At 38.6% G+C, this 12557-nt stretch overlaps 1 protein-coding gene across 1 annotated transcript in view; it reads left to right on the forward strand.

Moving 5' to 3' along the window:
- The window catches only part of LOC110287792 (vomeronasal type-2 receptor 116-like), a 49217-nt gene that overhangs the window by 22131 nt on the left and 14529 nt on the right, over nt 1–12557 (forward strand).

The following is a 12557-nucleotide window of genomic DNA, read 5'->3' on the forward strand; positions in this document are numbered from 1 at the left end:
AATGACAAGACCAAACCTAAGGATAATAGGTATAGAAAAGACGGAAGATTTCTAACTTAAAGGGATACTCAGTATCTTCAACAAAATTATAGAAGAAAACATCCCTAACCTGAAGAAAGAGATGCCCATGAACATACAAGAAGCCCACAGAACTACAAATAGACTGGACTAGAAAAGAAATTCCTCTTGTTACATAATAATCAAAACACCAAATACACTAAACAAACAAAGAATGTTAAAAGCAGTAAGGGAAAACTCATAGCTCTGCATGCCTCCAACAAGAAACTGGGGAGTGTTTACACTAGCAGCTTGACAGCACATCTGAAAGCTCTAGAACAAAAAGAAGTAAATACACGGGGCTGGTGAGATGGCTCAGTGGGTAAGAGCACCCGACTGCTCTTCCGAAGGTCCGAAGTTCAAATCCCAGCAACCACATGGTGGCTCACAACCACCCGTAATGAGATCTGATGCCCTCTTCTGGTGTGTCTGAAGACAGCTATAGTGTACTTACATATAATAAATAAATAAAAATCTTTAAAAAAAAAAAAAGAAGTAAATACACTCAAGAGGCGTAGACGGGGTGAAATCAACCAAATAAAAACAAAAAGATCTATACAAAGAATCAACAAAACCAGGAGTAGGTTCTTAGGGAAAATCAAAAAGATAGATAAACCCTCAGCCAGACTAACCAGGGGCACAGAGACAGTATCCAAAATAATAAGATCAGAAATGAAAAGGGAGACATAACAACAGAAACCGTGGAAATCCAAAACATCATCAGATCCTAGAGCAAAAGTTTACACTAAACTAAACTGGAAAAGCTGGATGAAATGGACAACTTTACCAGGTGCCAAAATTAAAACAGAATCAGATAAACCATCTAAACAATCTCATAACCCCGAAAGAAATAGAAGCAGTCATTAATAGTCTCCCCCCCCACCAAAAAAAAAAAAAAAAACAAACAAAAAACAAAACAAACAAACAAAAAAAAACAAAAAAAACAAATACAAAAAAAACCCCAGGACCAGATGAATTTAGTGTAGAGTTCTATCAGACCTTTAAAAAGACCTAATACCAATACTCTTCAAACTATTCCACGAAATAGAAACAGAAGGGGCATTACCCAATTTGTTCTATGAAGCCACAATTACACTTATACTGAAACCACACAAAAAATCAACAAAGAAAGAGAACTTAAGACCAATCTCCCTTATGAACATTGATGCAAAAATACTCAATAAAATTCTAGCCAACCAAATCCAAGAACATATCAAAATGATCATTCACCACGATCAAGTAGGCTTCATCCCAGGGATGCAGGGATGGTTCAGTATATGGAAATCCACCAACGTAATCTACTACATAAACAAACTCAAAGAAAAAAAACCATATGATTATTTCACTAGATGCTGAAAAAGCATTTGACAAAATTCAACATCCCTTCATGTTAAAAGTCTTAGAAAGATCAGGAATTCAAGGCCCATACCTACAGCAAACCAGTGCCCAACATCAAACTAAATGGAGAGAAACTTGAAGCAATCCCACTAAAATCAGGGACTAGACAAGGCTGCTCACTCCCCATCTATTCAATATAGTACTCCAAGTTCTAGCTAGAGCAGTTAGACAACAAAAACAGACCAACAGGATACAAACGGAAAGGAAGAAGTCAAACTATCACTATTTGCAGATGATATGATCATATACTTAAGTGACCCAAAAATTCCACTAGAGAACTCCTAAAACTGATAAACAACTGCAGCAAAGTGGCTGGATATAAATTTAACTCAAACAAATCAGTAGCCTTCCTCTATTCAAAGGATAAACAGGCTGAGAAAGAAATTAGGGAAACAAAACCCCTCATAATAGTCACAAATAATACTACTTTTCTTGGTGTGACTCTCACCAAGCAAGTGCAAGATCTGTATGACAAGAACTTCAAGTCTCTGAAGAAAGAAATCAAAGAAGATCTCTGAAGATGGAAAGATTTCCCATGCTCATGGATTAGCAGGGATAATATAGTAAAAATAGCCATCCTTTCTAAAGCTATCTACAGAGTCACTGCAATCCCCATCAAAATTCCAAATCCTTCAAAGAATTGCAAAGATTCTATAAGGCAAAGGACTCCATAAATAGGACAAAATGTCAACTAACAGATTGGGAAAAGATCTTTACCAATTCAACATCCGATAGAGGACTAACATCCAATATATACAAAAAACTCAGGAAGTTAGACTCCAGAGAATCAAATAACCTTATTAAGAACTAGGGTACAGTGTGGGGAATTGCAGGCTGGTCTCCAGTCAAGCTGAAGTCTGAACCCAGATGGTCACAATTCACCTTCATGACACAGCAGGTGTTCCCTCAGGCTCCTGGGACTCTGGCCCCTGCCTAAGTTACCACCTCCCACAGCATCCCCCCACCCCCCCAAAAGAGAAGCATGGTCAGTAGTCATGTAAGAAATGGCCCAAGCTTCTGACCTTCAGGCTAAACTCCTCCCCACTTACATAGCAATAGTGAAGACCATAAAAGGGGGTGTTGAGCCCCCACCTTGCTCTCTTACTCTCTCACTCATTTGTTCCCTTACCTCTCACTTCTCTCCTTTCTCCTCTTCCGTTTCTCTTTGTCTTCTAATCTCATCTCTCCTCTCCTCTTTCCCTCTAGCCTTCTCTCTCTCTCTCTCTCTCTCTCTCTCTCTCTCTCTCTCTCTCTCTCTCTCTCTCCTGCATTTTATAACAAAGCTCTTAAACCATAGAGAATCTCTGCTCCATCAATATCACAGCACACTGACCAGAGTGTGCTTCCTTTATCCCTTTATCCCTCTCTCCTATAACTCCGGGGTCCCCGGTTGGGGACTGCCCCTTCTCCAACCCCCCCACAGTGGGTTCAGTGGCTTAGATGCCCACCTGGGGCCCAGTGGAAAGCATCCAGAAGTGCCACCACCACCCCCACTCCTGTGTCTACCTGCCCAAAGCACAGGAATTCTAGTCGGACGTTGGGCCCCTTTTCCTTTCCCCTTCTTCCCCAGGGCCTCCCTTTTTTGTTCCCAACACTCTCCAAGTATGAGTACACTGTATCTGTCTTCAGAGACACCAGGAGAAGGCATCAGAACCCATTACAGATGGTTATGAGCCACCAAGTAGTTGCTGGGGATTGAACTCAGGACCTCTGAAAGAGCAGGGTTCTGTTTCAAATAAGAAACTAAGTAAGTAAGTAATCACACAGTACAAACAAACATACATGCATACATACATACATACATACATACATACATAAAACAAGTAATGATAACTAAGTGGCATGGAGCTGCTCACAAAGTTTGGATGCTACCTACCCACCCCACCTCCATCACATGCCTGCAATATCATACATAAACAAAATACGCATGTACAGGTTTCTACTATCACACCAATACACACATAAAGGCAGATATACACCCACCCACTCACACGCATGCAACACACACAAACACACATGGATATATTTTGAAGTTAAATCAAATAGACAATAAACTAACAAGAAATCAAAAACCAATAACTCTGGGGTCAACATTCTACTGCCAATACATTAACAGAACAAAAAATATTAAACACACACACATACACATCCACACACACACACACTTACACATACACCCTTTCCCAGATGAAAGAAAGGAAAACCAAATCAAACCAAACCAAAGAACAACAACGACAAAATTCCTTTTTTGGCATGTGGTGATTCATGCCTTTGATCTCAGCACTAGGGAGAGGCAGAGGCAGAACTTACTTGAGAGGCCGGTCTAGTCTGTCTTGTATGTTTTTGGACAATGTAGAGAGATGTTGTTTCTGATAAATTAATGAATACAGAGAAATATATTCATCTAACTATACATACATTGCATTCATGCATGCATGTGCAATGGCTCAGAGGGCAAAGCTGCTGGATGTACAGGTAAAATATTAATGCCTGGATGGAATGTTAAGGACTGAGGAAACTATTAAGGCCTAGATCTAATGTGAAGGCCTATGTCAAATTAGTTAAGGACTAGGTAATCTCTTACCTGGAAGCCTGCCACTTTGTGCTGTTAACTACTATTATAAGGACACTGTCTCATACCTTGTTTCTGCCGTTACTGCCCGAATTGATTACATATTCTCATTGGTTGTGTTCTCAGAAAACAATCACGATAGAAGCCAATAGAACTGCTTCCTTTGTTCTATAGTTATCTGCAATAGGCTTGGACCCAAACTGACCATCCAGCAGCATTTCCTGCACCCACCCATGCATATGCTCTTATGGCATTTGCTCTCATAAGCTGCCTTGAAGATAGACCACGCCCCAACACAAAAGAGACACCTGCACCGATTCAGTGCAGAAACTACTTGGAAACAGACTTCTATTTTGAGTAGGGTGTGCATGAATAAAGTGTAAGTTCCCAAGGCCTCCCTGGGAACTGACATCTTACTTGGAAGAAAGAAACTTGTATGTGGGCAACTGACTTCCGGGTTGGTAAGTTAAGACATGGATGTTAGACAAGGCAAGTCCCCCTGCCACAGTTGAGTACCACAACTAATGGAAGCAGGATAAGTATACACTAAAGACATGTTCATAAGGAATTCCCCTATCCCTAAGCTCAGACTGGTGGAATAACTTGGTATAGATGTTTGTGGATTTTAGGCACTAATAACCCTGTAGGATCTTCACTCAAGGTCACAGTTCAGCTCTGGAACCTGAATTGTGGCGCTGAGTGATAAGTCCATATGCAGTTCTGCACAGATAGACAGTCGGAAGGACAGGCAAACACACACACACACACACACCACTGTTGGCCAAGATGCCTGACAACCTGATTTTATTAGTGTGTGTGCGTGTGTGTGAGTGTGGTGTGTCTCCATGGCCAAGCTAGCCCCTCCCTCCCAGATTTGTGTTTCTTAATTATTTATTTCTTGTGCCTGTGCTTGTGTATGACCTAGGCAACACTTCCTGAAAACCAAAGCAAACGAAAGCAAACCAAAAAAGTATGGCTGCTTGCCTGCCTGCCTGCCTACACAGAGAAACGATATCTCGAATCAACTAAAACTATCTCCTAAGTCTGCTTGTTTCTCTTTCTTTTTGCTTTTCTCTCTTTTTTTCTTTCTTCCTTTCTTTCTTCCTTTCTTTCTTTCTTTCTTTCTTTCTTTCTTTCTTTCTTTCTTTCTTTCTTTCTTTCTTTCTTTCTTCTGCTTCTTTCTTTCTTCTTTTCTTTCTTTTTTCTTCTTCTCTCTCTCTTTCTTACGTTCTTAATTTTATTTTTATTCTTTTCATACATGGTTTCTTAGTTTAAACAGCCCTGGCTGTCTTGAAGACACTTTGTAGGCCTCAATCCTGTAATAGCCTGCCTCTGCTTTTCAAACACTGGCATGAACTTTGTACACCACTATGACTGAAATAAAGAAAGGAATTAAAGACTTTTTAGAGTTTAATGAAAATGGGTATACCCAAATTTATGGGACACAATGAAAGCAGTACTAAGAGGAAAACTCATAGCTCTGAGTGCCGCCAAAAAGAAACTGGAAAGAGCATATACTTGCAGCTTGACAACACACCTGAAAGCTCTAGAACAAAAGGAAGCAAATTCACCCAAGAGGAGTAGACAGCAGGAAATAATCAAACTCAGGGCTGAAATCAATCAAGTAGAAACTAAAAGAACTGAATAAAGAATCAAGCAATCCAGGAGCTGGTTCTTTGATCTTCTTTACCTGTCTTATTTCTCTGGCTAGAATTTCAAGTGAGATTTTCAAAATATAGATAGGGATAGAGTGCGAAGGTTAGTCTTGTTCCTTATTTTAGTGGAAATGTTTGAAGTTCCTCTCCATTTACTTTGATTTTTATCTATTGGCTTATTGTATGTTACTGTGATTATGTTTATGTATGTAACCTGTATCCGTGAATTCTCTAGTACCTTTAAAATGAAGAGGCGATGGATTTAATCCCAGGCCTTTTCAGCAACTAATGAGAAAAATCATGTGAGTTTTTTCTTTCAGTTTGTTTATATGGTAGATTACATCGATGGATTTCCATATATTAAATATCTAAGCATCTCTTTGATGAAGGCTAATTCATCTTGAGGGATGACATTTTTGATGTGTTCCTGGATTCAGTTTGCAGGTGTTTTATTGAGTATTTTGAATCAATGTTAATAAGGGAAATCAATCAAACGTTTTCTTTCTGTTGAGTCTTTCTGTGGTTTAGGTATCAGTGTGGCTGTGGCCTCATAGCATGAGTCTGGCAGTGCTCCTTTTGTTTCTATTTTATGGAATAGTTTGAAGAGTATTGGCTTTAGCTCTTCTTTGAAAGTCTGGTAGAATTCTCCATTAAAACCATCTCTCTATTGGGCTTTATTGGTTAGGAGACATTTAATGTCTGCTTCTATTTCTTTAGGGGCTATAGATATGTTTAAATAGTTTACCTGTCCCTGATTTAACTTTCCAATTGGTATTTGGCTAGAAAATCACCCATTTCATTAGGATTTTACAATTTTTTGGAGTATATGCTTTTGGAGTAAGATCTAATGATTCTTTGAACTTCCTCAATGTCACTTGTTTTGTCTCTCATCATTACTGACTTTGTTTATTTGGATTCTGTTTCGCTCTCCTTTGCTTATTTTGGCTAGGGTTTGTCTATCTTGTTGGTTTTCTCAAAGAATCAGCTCTTAGTTTCCTTGATTTGTTGTATTGTTTTCTTTGTTATGAACTGATTTATTTCAGCCTTGATTTTCATTATTTTCTTCCTTCTACTCCTTGTTGATATTTTTGCGCCTTTTTTTTTCTAGAGTTTTCAGCTGTACTTTTCAATTGCTGGTTTCAGCATTTATAATTTCTTTATGGGGGCACTTAGTGCTATGAACATTCCTCTTTGTACTGATTTCATTGTGTCCCATAAAACTGGACTATGTTGTACTTTCATTTTTATTGTATTGTGTAAAGTGTCTTTCCTCTCTCCTCTCCTCTCCTCTCCTCTCCTCTCCTCTCCTCTCCTCTCCTCTCCTCTCCTCTCCTCTCCTCTCCTCTCCTCTCTCCCTTCCCTGCCCCAGAGATCATTGAATGGAGACTTGTTCTATTTCTATGAGTGTGTAGGCTTTACAATGTTCCTGTTGTTGAAGTCCAGCTTAAATCCATGGTGGTCTGATTAGATACAAGGCATTATTTCAATTTTCTTGTACCTTCGAGATTTGCTTTGTGAGAAGAAGGTATATCCTCTTGGGTTTGGGTGAATTTTCTGTACATGTCTATTAGGTACTTTTGATTCACAGTGCCTAATAGTTTCATTATTTCTGTGTTTAGTTTTAGTCTGGATGTGCTGTCATTTGGTGCTGGTTGTGTCTTGAAATATACCCTATTATTAATGTGTGGGATTTGATGTGCTATTTACATTCTAACAGTCTTTCTTTTACAGTTGTCAAGTGCCCTTGTGTTCGGGGTACAGATGTTCATCATTCAGATAGCATCTTGGTAGATTTTTCCTTTAATGAATATGAAATGTCCTTCCCTGTCTCTTTTGATTAATTTTGCTTGAAAGTGTTTATTTTTGGTTTTTGTTTGTTTGGTATAAGAATGACTACCCCCCGGGCTGGTGAGATGGCTCAGTGGGTAAGAGCACCCGACTGCTCTTCCAAAGGTCCAGAGTTCAAATCCCAGCAACCACATGGTGGCTCACAACCATCCGTAACGAGATCTGGCGCTCTGGAGTGTCTGAAGACAGCTACAGTGTACTTACATATAATAAATAAATAAATCTTTAAAAAAAAAAAAAAAAGAATGACTACCCCCAGCTTTCTTTTTGGATTCATTTGCTCAGACAACTTTTTTTTCTAGCACTTTACTCCGAGGAGATGTCTATTGTCTTCCTGAGGAATGTTTCTTGTATACAACAGAATAATGCATCCTCTTTTTCCATCCATTCTCTTAGCCTATGTCTTTTTATTTGGGAATTGAGTCCATTGTTGTTGAGAAATATTAATGACCAGTGATTGTAATTTTCCATTATTTTGACATTGATGGTTTAGTGTGTGTGTGTGTGTTTATGTATTTGTCAGTGCTTTCTTTGCTTTTGCTGGTATGGGATTGCTTATTTCCTGTGTTTTCTTGGATGTAGTTATGTTTCTTTGTTTGGAGCTTTCCTTCTAGTATTTTCCGTAGAGTAGAATTTATGAACAGATATTGTTTGATTTTGGATTTTTATTGAAATGTCTTCTTTCTGTCATGTAAGTTGATTGGGAGTTTTTCTGGGCATAGTAGTGTATGTAGGCACCTATGTTTTTTAGAGGTTGCAGGCTCTCTGCTCAGGCCCTTCTAACTTTGACCGTCTATGTTGACAAGTCAGATGTAATTCTGATATATCTGTCTATGTATGTTACTTGGCCTTTTACCCATGCTACTTTTAATATTCTTTCTTTTTTAGGTTTTGTATTTTGATAATTATGTATTAGGAGGGTTTCTTTTCTGTTCCACTCTAATTGGCATTCTATAAGCTTCTCACACATTTCTAGGCATCTTTTTCTTTAGGTTGGGTACTTTTCTTCTATGATTATTTTGGGAATATGTTCTGGTCCTTGGAGCTTGGAGTCTTGTCTTAGTTAGGGTTCTATTCCTGTGATCAGACACCATGACCAAGGCAATTCTTTTTTTTTTTTTTTTTTTTTTTTTTTTTTTTGGTTTTTCGAGACAGGGTTTCTCTGTATAGCCCTGGCTGTCCTGGCACTCACTTTGTAGACCAGGCTGGCCTCGAACTCAGAAATCCGGACCAAGGCAATTCTTAGTTTCAGAGGTTCAGTTCAGTATTTTCACGGCAAGAACTGGCAGCTTCCAGGCAGGCATGGTGCAGAAGGAGCTGAGAGATTTACATTTTCCTCTGAAGGCTGCTAGCAGAATACTGGCTTTTAGACAGTCAGAATAAGGGCCATAAAGCCCATACCCACAGGGACACACCTACTCCAACTGGGAGACACCTTCTAATACTGCCACACTCTGGGCCCAGCGCATACAAACTATCACAGAGTCTTCACATTCTTTTATTCCTGTTGCTCTTTGATGGCCTTTGATGGAGTCCCAGATTTCCTGTATGTTTTATGCTAGGAGTTTTTTAGATTTAACATTTTTGACTGATGTATTAATTTCTTGTATTGTATATTTATGCCTGAATGTCTCTCTTCCATCTCCATTATTCTGTACATGCTTGTTGCATCTGTTGATCTTGTTGTCTTCCCTTAGTTTTCTGCCTCCAGAATTTCTTCAGTTTGTGTCTTCTTTATTGCTTCTATTTTGACTTCCAGGTCTTGCCCAGTTTTATTTGCTTCCTTTACCTGTTTAATTTTATTTTCCTGTATGTCTTTAAGTAATTTATTTGTTTCTTCTTTAAAGACCTTTATTGTTTGATTGTATTTCCAGTGTTTCTTTAAGGGATTTATAATTTCCTATTATAAGGCCTCTATGATTATTGTAAGATAGTAGTTAAGGTGATTTTCTTGTATTTCAGTTTTGCTAGGTTATCTGAGCTTGCTGTAGTGGGGTAGATTTGCTTTGGAAGTGTCATATTGCCAAAGCTTTTGTTGATGTTGTTCTTTTGAGGGCCTTTAGCAAACTGGACGGTTTTAATCCCTCGATGTTCTTGTTGTAGCAGATATTGGGAAGAGGGTGAACTTCAATATTCCTGGTGTGGCAGGATTCTGATGTATATCATTAGGCTGTATGTTTCAGGACCTGTATGGTTCAGGAGTCTGACTAGGTTTGAGGAGAGGTGATGGGAGAGTGGAGGTCCCCCTGGGATATCAGTCTGCTCAGGGCAGCTTTGATTGGCCCAGAGGGCCCAGGAGATGTATTTGTTACTTTCTCTACTACATATTTTATGTTATCTACAGCATTTAAAAGTTGTAAAATAATTAATCTTCCACAAAAACATATTCTTACAAGTGACAGCAACTTTAGCAAGCTGCTACAAAAAAAAAATACAAATAATTTATAGCCACGATTCACTGAAAGGACAAGGAATATACCAGTATATAATAATCTGAATGTACAGCTTAAATCTCGATCACATCAACAAAAATTATGAAAAAATTAGCATAACAATTGGACAATATCTGAAAGTTTCTCAAATTTAACATGGAATAAAAAATTTAGATAATCATCATCTCAAATTAAAAAGTGATTAAGGCTGCCATTCCCCCCTCTCTCCCTCTCTCTCTCTCTTATTTCAATATAGTACTTGTAGTCTTAGCTAGAGAAATAAGAAAACTATAGAAGATTAAGGATACACAATTTGGAAAGGAAGAATCAAATTATCTTTATTCATAGATGATATGAAAGTATATATAAGAAACTTAAATATTCTACCAGAAAACTGCTAACATTATTTTACAAAATAAATATGAGGTAAAAATTATCATATGTTTCACAGAGCCCAACAAGGTATCAGATTTCTGATATCAACAAGAAATAAAGAGACACCAAAGCCAGGTGTGGTGGCACATGCCTTTAATCCCAGCACTTGGGAGGCAGAGGCAAGCGAATTTCTGAGTTCAAGGCCAGCCTGGTCTACAGAGTGAGTTCAAGGACAGCCAGGACTATACAGAGAAACCCTGTCTCAAAAACACGAGAGAGAGAGAGAGAGAGAGAGAGAGAGAGAGAGAGAGAGAGAATAAACCAGAAGGAAGTATAAAATAATATTTGTTAAACATGGAAGCACAATTTTCTTTTAAATACTCATCCAGTATTGTGGTGACTATCTTCAGATTGCAGGCTAACCGAATATTCTTCAGGGGGAAAAAGCCCAAAGCTTTCCCTTATTAATCAGGAAGGACACGGTGGTATGTGCTCTGCATTCTTTTCAACATGTCAAGTCAGTAACAGGAGCTTAAGGCAAAAAGAGAAAGTTCAAGTAACATAACTGTGTCCCACACACAGAAAGTTTGAGGAGATTTTGCAAATGTGACTAGCACACAATAGTATTTGAACAACAGAGAGAAAGCTCAACTCCTAGCTCAATGTTGCATGTGAGACTGTCCTTGTCTACACTAGAAAATGGAAGCCTGCTCTCACAGCCATTGCAGTAATTGAGCTCCATAGAGACAGGGACCGGGCAAGCGAGAAACATACAGGCACTGGGCGACTCTGTGCCTTGCTGAGCAAAATCAAGTAAACATGGGCAAAGGAGATCCTAAGAAGCCGAGAGGCAAAATGTCCTCATATGCATTCTTTGTGCAAACCTGCCAGGAGGAGCACAAGAAGAAGCACCCGGATGCTTCTGTCAACTTCTCAGAGTTCTCCAAGCAGTGCTCAGAGAGGTGGAAGACCATGTCTGCTAAAGAAAAGGGGAAATTTGAAGATATGGCAAAGGCTGACAAGTCTCGTTATGAAAGAAATTGAAAACCTACATTCCCCCCAAATGGGGAGACCAAAAAGAAGTTCAAGAACTCCAATGCACCCAAAAGGCCTCCTTCTTCTTGTTCTGTTCTGAGTACTGCCCCAAAATCAAAGGTGAGCATCCTGGCTTATCCATTGGTGATGTTGCAAAGAAATTAGGAGAGATGTGGAACAACACTGCAGTGGATGACAAGCAGCCCATGAGAAGAAGGCTGCCAAGCTGAAGGAGAAGTACAAGAAGGATATTGCTGCCTACGGAGCTAAAGGAAAACCTGATGCAGCGAATAAGGGGGTGGTCAAGGCTGAAAAGAGCAAGAAAAAGAAGGAAGAGGAAGATGAGAAGGAGGATGAGGAAGACAAGGAAGACGAGGAAGTCAAAGTTGAAGAAGATGATGAATAATTTGGTTCTAGCACAGTTTTTTTTTTTCTTGCCTATAAAGCATTTAACCCCCTGTACACAACTCACTCATTTTAAAGAAAAAAATTGAAAGGTAAGGCTGTGTAAGATTTGATTTTAAACTGTACAGTGTCTTTTTTTGTATCATTAACACACTACCAAATGTGTCTTTAGATAGCCCTGTCCTGGTGGTATTTTCAATTGCCACTAACCTTGCCTGGTACAGTCTGGGGGTTGTAAATTAGCACGGAAATTTAAAGCACAGCACAAATTATTTATATATGGGGACAGTAGGTTCGTTTTTTGTTTTTGTTTTTTTTTCTTTTGGTTTTATTTTTGGTTTTTTTTTTCATGTTCAGTTGTCTCTGATGCAGCTTATAAGAAGATAATTGTTGTTCTGTTAACTGAATACCACTCTGTGATTGCAAAAAAAAAAAAAAAAAAATTGCAGCTGTTTGTTCACATTTTGAATGCTTCTAAGTAAATACCATTTAAAAAAAAAAGAAAATGGAAGACATAATTTCCTATGATTCAACTCAAAGTCCAAATGACATGGGACATTTATGACCTTCTCAACTTTTGTATTACTATGGAAGTTCTGATGAAATTGATTATCACAATTGCCAATTGTGTTCATACATATGGCTGTTGACACGTAGTCTGGCCCAAGCTTCTCAGAAGATTGTCCCTGGTGTATATACAGTGGACGTGCATGGAATCATGACACCTGAAGATGGAGAAAATGATCTTCACAACATGTTTTCAGAAATGTCTTGATCAAA

Source organism: Mus caroli, unplaced genomic scaffold, assembly GCF_978045245.1.
Source record: "Mus caroli unplaced genomic scaffold, Mus_caroli_1 scaffold_15, whole genome shotgun sequence".
Classification (NCBI taxonomy): Eukaryota; Metazoa; Chordata; class Mammalia; order Rodentia; family Muridae; genus Mus; species Mus caroli.